Here is an 11,213-nt window from a genome sequence, read left to right as displayed (position 1 = left end):
AGTCCTGAGTGTTTCCAATAGCTGTCACATACAGATCTAAGGTAGATGTGCTCAAGCTAAAGTACACATGCCTCTGTTCATTGATGTAGGAGAAGCTGACTTGTAGTAAATGCAAAAAAAGAAAGTAAATGGGAAAAAAAAAGTTTAAAAAAAAGTAAATGCAAAAAAGAGAAATTAGAAATCTACCTCTCTGTAGAATCTACCTTCCCCAAAAAGTCATTGCCCCTGAAAACAGAGATGTGCCTTTTCTCTTCCAAACACCTTGTAAAGTATCTGCCTTCCCTGAGTTTGCCACGACATGCACCTCCACTGTGCCCACAGCATGGAAGACACATAACCAGATCCAGGAATGTTACAGTGCTTAGGATGTCTAACACATCATCTTTCCCCTTCTACAAACCTGAATATTGAGTACTGGACTATTCACCAGGGAGATTGAGCTGCAAACTAAAGGGTTATTTCAGAATTCAAATTGGTGTCTCAAATGACACTACACAAAACTGTTGGAATATTCTCATCTTTTCTGATGATCTATTTAAAGGCTGCATCTGCAGCACTTAAATCAGCTAGCCTTAAAAGCTTCTACAAAAGGAATCATAGAATGTCCTGTGTACCTGTGGTGGTTTGGGGGCCCAGGTTTCCTTAAGAAGCCCACGAAGACACAGTCTTCCAAAAAGAAATAGAGTCCCAAGGGATGGATCTGGTCATCTCTGGATATTGTAACATTGTTATTCCACTCTGCTTCCTGGTATCATAGCTTAGAAAGCAGTGCCTAGCTGATACTGCTCTCTTCTCCGCCCGTCTCTTCTCTCTTCACGAAGAGCCTCTCTACCTATCTCGTGGTTCCTCTGGGGCAGAGAGCTTCTCGCTGCAGGGAATTTTGAGATGCATCATGAGGCCTGCTGAGGCCTTGTAGGCCTGAGGCGGGGAGGGCGGCTTTGGCCTACTCTCAGGCCTGCTGAGGTTGGAAGGGGTGGAGGATTCTAGAAGGTTTTAGTTTGATCGACTTGGCCTAGTTTGTGAATGTATTCATTCTACCTGATTGCCTTCTGTACATATGTAGTTGCAAATAGAATCTCCGTTTAAACTTCTAACCAGACGCAGTTAGCTTGTAAGAACTGAACTGAACACAAGAGCTGTAAGAGGCAACATAGAATCACAGAATCAACCAGGTTGGAAGAGACCTCCAAGATCATCCAGTCCAACCTATCCCCCAGCCCTATCCAGTCAACTAGACCACGGCACTGAGTGCCTCAGCCAGGCTTTTCTTAAACACCGCCAGGGACAGTGCCTCCACCACCTCCCTGGGCAGCCCATTCCAATGCCAATCACTCTTTCTGGCAACAACTTCCTCCTAACATCCAGCCTATACTTTCCCTGGCACAACTTGAGGCTGTCCCCCCTTGTTCTGTTGCTGGTTGCCTGGGAGAAGAGGCCACCCCCCACCTGGCTACAATGTTCCTTCAGATAGTTGTAGACAGCAATGAGGTCACCCCTGAGCCTCCTCTTCTCCAGGCTAAACAACCCCAGCTCCCTCAGCCTCTCCTCATAGGGTTTGTGCAGCATTTTCATTTTTACTTCCCAAAAGGAGTAAATACCATTTCTATCTTCTGGTCCTGCTTAGCTCATGGCCCTAAACTGGAACAGTACCATTCAATGGAGAAGTAAAGTCCTTGAATCAAACTAGGACCTATTGGGCATATACAATATTTATTAAGAAAATGTGTTAGAAAATAAATGTATTGTCCTTGGTTATTTTGAGTTGCCTGAAAAGAATTCTTCATCATACTTGAATTCAGATTGTAAGGACTAATTGAGGAATCACAAGTGAGAGCACTTTCCTTGGCTGTAAAGTGTATTTACTACCACTGCAACACACACTAGGAAAGGTAGAAAACAAGTAAAATGACTGAACTCACTGCGAAAAATAATTGCTTGTAGATTAGACATAACAATCAGAAAATAACTGAACAAAGCATATCCTCACAGATAGTTGTAAATTAACATAGCCTCATGGATCACTGTGTAACCAGACTGATTTACAACAGCATCTTGTCCTCTTAGTCTGTAAAAATTGTATTCAGAAGCAGTTTTTGCTCAGAGATAAAAGGCTATCTTTCCACTTGCCCTCCCCTTATTTTTCTAGAGAGGCTATTGGCATACAATTTGAAAATCCAACTACTGACTGAGCTGTGCTCAATATAATGTCATCATTTATGGAAACGTGCACCAAGATTGGAGTTATTCTACTTCCACAGGAGTAACACTCTATTTTAAGTGCCCATTAACTAATCCTAAACAGTAGCAGAAAATCAGTGGAAATACTTGTGACATCTACATGAATACCAAGTGAATTCATGAAGATTACTGCTGAATACAAAATTATTCCACTATAGAAGGGGCACTTGAAAGAAAAACTTGCTGAAATAAGGATCTAGTCATAAAAATAAGTCCTTCAGTAATAGTTCCTTTATATTATGTGGCTCTGTTAATGGCAGTGAGTCTGCATTTCTATTATAAATCCCAGCTTTCTGGGTCTTAAAATTTGCCTGTTAAAACTTAGTCCATGACTTGGTGGTTACATGTATGTGTCTGGGATTAAATTTAGTTTCAACTAAAAAAAATATATAAGTAATTTATTTAAATTGTTTAGAAGATGTAAGGGATCTCAATGATATTTAGTATTTTTAATACCTTGCTTTAAAAATAAGATTTGATATATACTTGGTACTGACTCATCCCACAAAAACAATTGGCAGGAGAATTTCAGTAAATATCTGATTCATGTTGATGACTGCTTGATGCCATAATTTCATTGATGCCAATAGAAGAGTAAAATCTATATAGTCTATCAGCATGAGAAGCAAAACCCTAGCTATTTATTTAGCTCTCAGCATCTAAATTATTGTTTTCATAGAATACTATGTTGGAATGGACCTCAAGGATCATCCAGTCCAACCTTTCAAAGCAAGAATATAGTTTAAATGAGATGTCCAGCACCCTGTCAAGCTGGGCCTTGGAACTATTTGCTGTAGGATTGCTAACAGACTCCATTTCTCATGAGTTGGAATTACTTTGTTACCAGTATTTAGATGCTTAACTTGCATGTAGGATGCTTCACTTAGATTTTAGAAATGTTAAGTTCTCCCAGCACCCATTGAGGTTAAACCAGGTCAGCAAAACACAGTGGATATGAGTATAGGTGCCTCATTTCATGTTCTAAGGTTTGACTGTTTAGTTCCAATTAATTAGAATAGTTGGTGATTTGTTTTGCTAAATGTGATGCTATCTGAATATTTATACTACCTTGTCAATTCTGGGGAAGGCAGATCTTCAACCCACTATGTTAGCACTAGCAGCAATAAGCAGGAAGAGAGGAATGGAGAGATTTGCACAGTAACTTGCTCAAACAGTTCACAGGACAATTATATTTTTGAATGCAGAATCCAGAAAATACACAGCATGGGAAAATGCAGAATTATAATGAAACTAGAATTGCTGTAATCTAGACACATTCAGAATGATGAAACACATTTAAAATCTGCATTGTTATTGTCTGCTAACCCAATTTACTGCAAAAGTTGATTTTCCAGTCAATTTCTCTGAGTTAAAATGACTAGGATGGAGTACATAAGACATTCACTTGCATTTACTCCAATATTTGTATACAAACAGTTCTCATCTCTAAAAATCACACACATACTCATTCTTTTATATCCTCCACCCCCAACAGAGCTTCTCCAACCAAACATTCTCCCAAAACATTAGCTGATATATTGATGTCATTTACCTATTCTAAACACTCTGAGATGATCATTCTTCAGAGAGAAAACAATACTAAAGCTCATAAAATTACAAGGAAAGGGCTTTTACAGAAGGTTAAATTATATTGACATGATTGTGGCAAAGGCAGTCTTTTTTCACAGTGTCTTTGCACTATGTAACAGGAGGTCCCAGTTCAAGATGAGAAGACAGCATGCTAGCATAATGCAGTACAAATGCTCTTGAAAGTAAGATTAGGAATTAAACTGAAAACAGCCTGAAAAGTGTTGTCCTCCTGAATATTTCTGCAAAACAGAGAAAACAAAATTTCCAGAAGAAAAAAAAACCTAATGGATGAAGGTAGTTGATCTTAGGAAATATGTGACGTTTTGATCAGAAATACTTTAGAGCTGATAGCCAAACCAGACTGGTTTTGGATGCCTATATTCCTTAGTCCTTTGACTTAGCATACAAATAGCCTCATCTTATCTATTAATGAACTCTTTAAATCTTGATTTTTCTTCAACATTTACCTTTAAATCCTGCAGTGGGTTTGGGGTGGGGTTTTTTTTTGGTGTTGTTGTTTGGTTGGTTTTGCTTTTGTTTGTTTATTTGTTTCTTTAAAAAAAATAAAAAACAGCTATATTTTATTTTCTATTCTGCCTGGTTTATTTTTCCTGAGGTGGATTTCATCTTTTACTCATCTTCCAATGTGGTAATACCCATGAGCATATAACCCCGGGGTTCCACTTTCTCCAATGTCTCCACACTGAATACAGTATCAAAGTTACTGCAGAGACACGTAAAGATTTTCATGGCATAGACTCAAGTTACCTGGAAGGCTGTGTTTCCCTTTGTAACTCTAATCCTCATGCTTAGAAACAACCAAATCATCTGCCCCTAGATATAACCAGTGAGTTTACCTTATTTTAAATAGTTTCTGATCTTGAATATTGCTACTTAATACATGGGAATGAGCATGTAATGCAATTTGGCAATCACAGCGAACATTTGCTAAGCTGGTAATGTTATTTAAAAATGAAAATAAAAATGGTGTGTGAAAAGAGGATAAAAATGCTTTCTTGTAGAAAGCTGAGTCACTGAATCAGATCTGAGGACTTTGGTAATTTGGTTTATGTTATACTTGATATAACCACAACATATTAATCAAGATGGCATCCATGCCTAGAGAAATGGCAAATCACATTAAGTCGCTGGGCCACTAGGTCAGAATTTCACCAGCAGATTTGTCAAAAATTGAGAGAACAGAATGAAACAAAAATGTATAAATATCTGATTTTCATACACAGCCCTATTTTTTTTTTAATATAAATGGTGATGCTGTTAAAAGTAGCATACTCTCTGAATTCTTGATTGTTTTCTCAGTATAAGTAATGAACCTTAAAAGTAAAGGGTTTCATGCACTGATGCTAAGAAAATCATAAAGAAAAAACTGGTCATGAACAGCAAAAGCCCTTCTTAGTGATATGACAAAACAGAAGCATGCTCTGTACTTCTGACTGCCATCTACTAATGGCATCTTAATTTGATCTCTAGCCTATTTGCTGTTCTTTATCAATAAGAAACTAAAGTAGTCAAGAATTCAAAGTCTCTGACCAGAAAAAGCAGTTCTGAGACAATTTTCACATGCAGAAGAGTAACTATTTGCTTGGCTAATGTACTTAGCTTTTAGTATTTGAATATGTCACTGGGAAATGTGGTAACATGGATTTTTCTGACCAAATTGGATCATCAACTCCAGTATAATTTTTCCTGCAGTGATGAAATCTGCCTTGAAATGTTTATCCTTAAAATGCATTTCCTAGTGGAAGTGTGGAACAGTGTGTATGCAGAAGATGCATGTGTGCTCTGATAAAGAGATTGAGATAAGGAACTGAAAGGCCAGCCATGCACTAGTATCCCGATTGCTTCTTCTAGAAAATGGTTTAATGTCCATCTTTCTATGTGTCAGTTTGTATTCTTCCTCAGATTTTCAAACTAGGCTTGGATACAGCTGCTATGTAATAATGAGGGACTGCCATGATACTCTTTCACACCATATGAACCCTGAGAGTGGACTTTACAATTGCCAATGTTAACTAGCATTCAGTTTCGTTTTTTCCGTTAGTCTGTGTGAGACCCATGAGTGAAACTTATGTGCTAATTTTTTGCAGCTTTATTCTGCCCTTATAAATACCCCCACCTATGACAAAGAAAAAATGTATCAATAATCTTTCTCAATGAAAAATAGTATAAAAACATAGGAAAAGTGTGGACAAAAGAGCAGCTCCTGGCAGGCTTCCTCACTATGACTAATGTCTTGCTCATAAAAAGATCCATTTTCATACTCCAGTAGAGATGCTTTCCTGAGATCTTTTGACATAACATTTGCCATTTCATGACCATAGTCATACTGATGGTTCATAGTCATTCTGTGATCAGGTAACATAGCCAGGTCTTTCTCCACTCTCTGTCATTTTCAAGCTAATGAGCTCACTGGCTGTACCAGAAATTCTTGTTATTCATCCCCAAGTGAATGGTTGTGTGTTTTGTGCTATTACATTTCATCCTTTTTCCATTACTCTAGTTCTAAATGTCATCTAAATTGCCCTGTAAGGTATTCCACTCTTCCTTCGTGCTGATGATGCGCTTCAACTATATCTCAGCATCAAATGTCACAAGCATTGTCCCAAGATTTTTCATCAGCTTGGTAATTAAAATGTTAAATAAAATGGGCCCCAACTGTAATCTATAAACAAAATTCCATCAGCATTCTCACTCCCTACATAGGCATTTACCCTGAACAGATGAGTAACTATGCTGGAGTCAGTAGAATAAATATTTCCTTATGGGTAGTATTCATTCTGTTGCAGTCAAGGTAAATGACCAGGGTTCTGAGAAGGGAGAGCTAAAATCAATGGTAACTACTTAGATACTTGAAGTTAAGTGTGTGCTCAATTTTTTAACTATAAATATCAGAGGTAAAATTTCCCTCTTAAACTTTTTTCCTTGAGCAGAATCTTGTTGCTTGCGCTTCCTGTTGCCAGAGCAACCTGTAATGGTACTGGTACAGTGGCAAAGATCAGCTACTGCTTTCAGAACAGACATAATGACATAAATTTCAGCATTAGGCTTGATATTTTTTTAAAAACACTCATAACAATTGTATATTATTCTATTTCCCTTATTTTATAAAACTATGGTATAGGTTTTTTTCCCACATCTGACATTAGTAGGGAATAGTGAATAGAATTCCCTAGTAACATTCAATATGATAGTCTTGCTAATTGTTCAATAATTAAAATTAGCATCATACGCAGGGAGAGGCAGTGTAGTGGTACCAACCTGATGTCCACACTGACAGGTGCAAAACTGTTACAGATACAGCTTGTGCTGGTGGAAGACTTGGCAGAAAGTTTTTTTGATTCACCCCTTGATCTTTGGCTATGCCCAGATCACAGGTCCTACATGCCTAAAACTTCCTAGATTTAACTATCCCTGAAAAGATAAAGGAAGCTCAAAGCACACAAGGTAGGTAATTCCTATCTAAATAGAATTCAGGCAGTACATTTCTCTTTTGCAACTGAATTTTCTTACACACGCCTGCTCCATCGCCTAGTCAATTAGATACTTGGTTAGAATTTTACTTTTCACAGTTTCATCTGCTGCAGTAGAAAAAAAAAAAATTATGCCTAAGTGAATGTCTAGCTCTGTTGGCTTTCATCCAGTACTTTTGTAATAAAAATAGCAAGCACCAAAAATTATCAGTCTAACAATTACTCTACTAGAGAGAACAAACTTCCCACAAATTTGAAGGATTATCTTCCTACAATGCGGATTATAGTATAACATATACAAAATGTTAATGTTTAATACAATTAAATCTTCTGTTGTGCTGTAAACTTGACTGAATATGATGGTGAAAAATAACACAGAAACTAGTTAACTCTTCCCAGCAGACTTTGAGTTATTTTTCTGGGTGTAGTGGCATAAATTAGAAGGAATTTTGTTTCATTGCAGACAGTACAAAGAAGGATTAATGTTGAAAATTTTCTCAGTGAAAGTTCTTACGAAGAATATAAAAAGCACAGTGCAATGTAAATCAGATAACCTGGAAAACCTCTTGGAGTTTGACATTTTTAGAACCAATATAGTCTTTCTTTTCAGGACCTCTGACACAACTTTTATACACAATTTACAATATTTTTCAAGCATACTTCTGTTCAGTCCAGAGCAATCAATGAAGACAGTGATCATCTCTGTTTTATAGAGCTGGAGATATCAGTTGGTATTTTTACCCTTTTTGATGTAAATTGTGTCAATCTTTACTCATGGACAGATTCATTGAAATAACTTCTTAGTCTGGAATGTAACTTTTTCCTCTCTGTAGAATTAATCCTATTTCACACTACACGATGATGCAAAATATCTGTAAACCAGAAAATGTTTCCTACATAAGCTGTTTAGAATTAATAGTCTTTGAAGTTGGAGGTCACATCTGATCTGGACCTGTTGTAACTGCAGTACTGTACTTGAACAACACTTTCTTAACTAACCGCAACTGTTCAGCAAGTACCTGAGCATTTTGGCTGAGCACAGTGGGCTTTAAAGGCATTTCTGAGCCTTGAGCATTCACTTGCATGAACGTGTGTTATCACAATCTCTCAGATATTTAGAAACAAAATCCAGCTCTCATCAATAGTATAATTCCTTTCTCCTGAATCAAACCCATTTATCTGCTTTGATCAATTTTACATCTGCACATTTTTCCCATAAATGGTAAGAAACATTCTTTCACGATTCTACCAGGAAATTTACAATCACACAGTCTCTTGCAGTCCACTTTGTTCAATATTTAATGTTTGTCAGCTTATCGGGTCTCAGAGATATGTTCTTCCCTGCAAATTGGTACCAGGCAGCAGTAACCAGAGACCACACTTTGAGTTGCCAAGTCAAAGATACTGCTCTTCTCCCATATCATCATTACACAGCAATCAATTGTGATGAAAACAGAAAATAAAGGAAACACTTCCCCACTGTACATTCTGCAATGAAAGGCAATTTAGGACTTATCCAAATTGGTCAAAATTTTCACATTTAAAGACAAAGCAGAAGATTTACTTCATATCTACTAACCTAAATAAATCTTTTTAATCTCATTAGTTTTAAGTCTTCTACAATCCATTGTTTCTTCTCCTTTTCATTCATTCATTAAGTAGAAAACCCAGTAAATAGCTAATTTTACTACTGCTTACTTGACAGCTTTCAGGTCTATCACACAAATTGCTCTTAGCCAAGGCTTACAGCATTGACCTGAATGTGTTTGCTAAGAACTTAATTCTAGCCTGGTTTCTGTATTCTCAGCTTCTTATATCATGCCTTCCATGGATGTTTTGAAAATTGCATTAAAGGTCAGTAGAAAAAACAGCTGCGAATGTACCTCTTAGTCTGAGCAGTTCCATAGATGGCTTTAAGAACTTGTCTAATATTATTTACCATTTTAAACACAGTTGCTGAGGTTAATTAGATTTTTGACCCTAAAAATTTTAAGTGTCTCTGATGACTTGCTTTCCAACTGATAATTTTGTGTGAGAAACAGAAAAAGAATAACAAATGATTATGAATAAATAGAGTCCTCATATCCATTCATATGAGCACAGAGAATATGTTTCTGACATTTAATTAAACATCCAAACGTCCACAAGATCTATAATAAACCACTTTACAAGACATCTAAATGTCAGAGGAAAAACACATTTTACACAGAATTTTTTTCTACCACTGTAGCTGTGAAAAAGATACAGCGTTTATCTTCCACACCCCCCACACCCCACCCCCCCCCCCCCCAATACACAGAAACAAGCACATATTTTATCTTGAAAGTGCTTTTTCAAAGGCTTCTGAACAGGTAGTTGTTTGCAGTATGATGAGTAGAATTATTTTAATTTATCACACAGGAGTTTGAAACATTGGTTTTACAGATACACCAGGTTGTTCTAATATAATTCAAGTCCTGAGACTTTCACTATTTGATGCATAGCAAAACACTGAAGACATTAAATTGATAATCTTACTTGAGTTCACCTGGGATCTGAAGATTTTCCCTTGTATTTAAATGCTGCTGAAAAACTCTTTTAACCTCTTTCCACACACACACATTACTCCTTCCATTCCTTTTTTTTTTTCCTAAATCTTGACAACATCTTCTCACCTGCTCAAGGGGTGCACTATGACCTTTACCCTTCTAAACCCACCCCATAGCTGTGATCTGGTTCATCTAATTGCAGTAAAATGTAACAGTTTCTTATTTCCTATTCCTAGGAAATAGAAAAGAAGGGAAAGCTGCAACTCTTTTCCTTCATTCTTGGATTAATCTGCATGTTGTTAGCCCATGATTAGACAGTTGACTTGCCAAGATGACAAGCATCACCAGATTTGCTTTGGTCTGTCTCTCAGCTGTTTAAAGATAACTAAGGAAAGGGGGCAGTTTGTGCAAAAGGTGTTGAAATCATGGTCAGAATGAGACTCGGTTGCTAGACTTTTTTTTTCATGGTGGCTTATTAAATACTGGGAGGTTTTTCCCTTTGTGTAAAGATTATTGTGTACTATGGTCATAGCTTCAATGAAAGATCTGCAAGGAAGCTCAAACACCTATAGAAGATTTTAAAAAAGCAAAGTGTGTCATCGCAGAGAAAAGCATGCAGGCATTATATGGAAGAAGGCTCTGGCTGTTAGTTTGCTTCTCTAGTCATTCTGTTCAAGAACATACTTCTACACTGCATTTCCTTGTGTGACACATTACACATTGAAATAAATTACTCAAAATTTAGGTATTTTACACTTGACTCCAATACATATAACCAACATTTCCCATTCCTTTAGAAGTGCCATTCTGGCCACCTGCTTAGAGACACTGGCTACTACATTTGACTTGTTGGTAAATCCTTCCTTTAAACCAATAGATACAGCATGACAGCACTGCATGGATATCTCTAATGATGTCACCCCACCTGACCTGTCATAACATCATGCATATTGACATAATGCAATACCTTTGTCACTTCATGTCACCAGCCAGGATGGTTAGAGGCTACCTCTTTCAGGGGGCAGCTATGGTAAATGTTTGCACACCACGTCCAAGCAAATATAGTTGTTTTCACATGTCAGTCACCAGCGTGCATCTGTTGTTACCTGTAATGTAAATGGATAGTTAATTAAATTGCTTTCATAGACCTTTGTAAAAAAAAATCCATTAAGCAAAGAACCATCAGTATAAACAAACAAACCTGAGACACAGTTTCAACTCTCTGACCTCTTTAATAGATTTTTTTGTTTCTACCAGAAGAGCTTCTTTACATTTTTTCCTAATTTGCCACAAATATATCAAAACAGGGTTGGGGTGGGGTTTTTTGGTCTTTTTTTTTTCTTTTGAGAAAAGAAGAAGGATAAGA

At 37.0% G+C, this 11,213-nt stretch overlaps 1 long non-coding RNA gene across 1 annotated transcript; it reads right to left on the bottom strand.

Moving 5' to 3' along the window:
• Positions 1-3,413: 3,413 nt before the first annotated feature.
• Positions 3,414-10,949, bottom strand: LOC135188562 (uncharacterized). Its single transcript, XR_010307741.1, has 2 exons — positions 10,815-10,949; positions 3,414-4,067 (listed from the first exon to the last, which is right to left on the bottom strand). It is a non-coding gene; the product is annotated as an uncharacterized LOC135188562 (long non-coding RNA).
• Positions 10,950-11,213: the final 264 nt, after the last annotated feature.

The sequence above is a fragment of the Pogoniulus pusillus genome, chromosome 29 (genome assembly GCF_015220805.1).
Source record: "Pogoniulus pusillus isolate bPogPus1 chromosome 29, bPogPus1.pri, whole genome shotgun sequence".
NCBI lineage: Eukaryota > Metazoa > Chordata > Aves > Piciformes > Lybiidae > Pogoniulus > Pogoniulus pusillus.
This window is presented reverse-complemented; position numbering and strand designations above follow the sequence as displayed.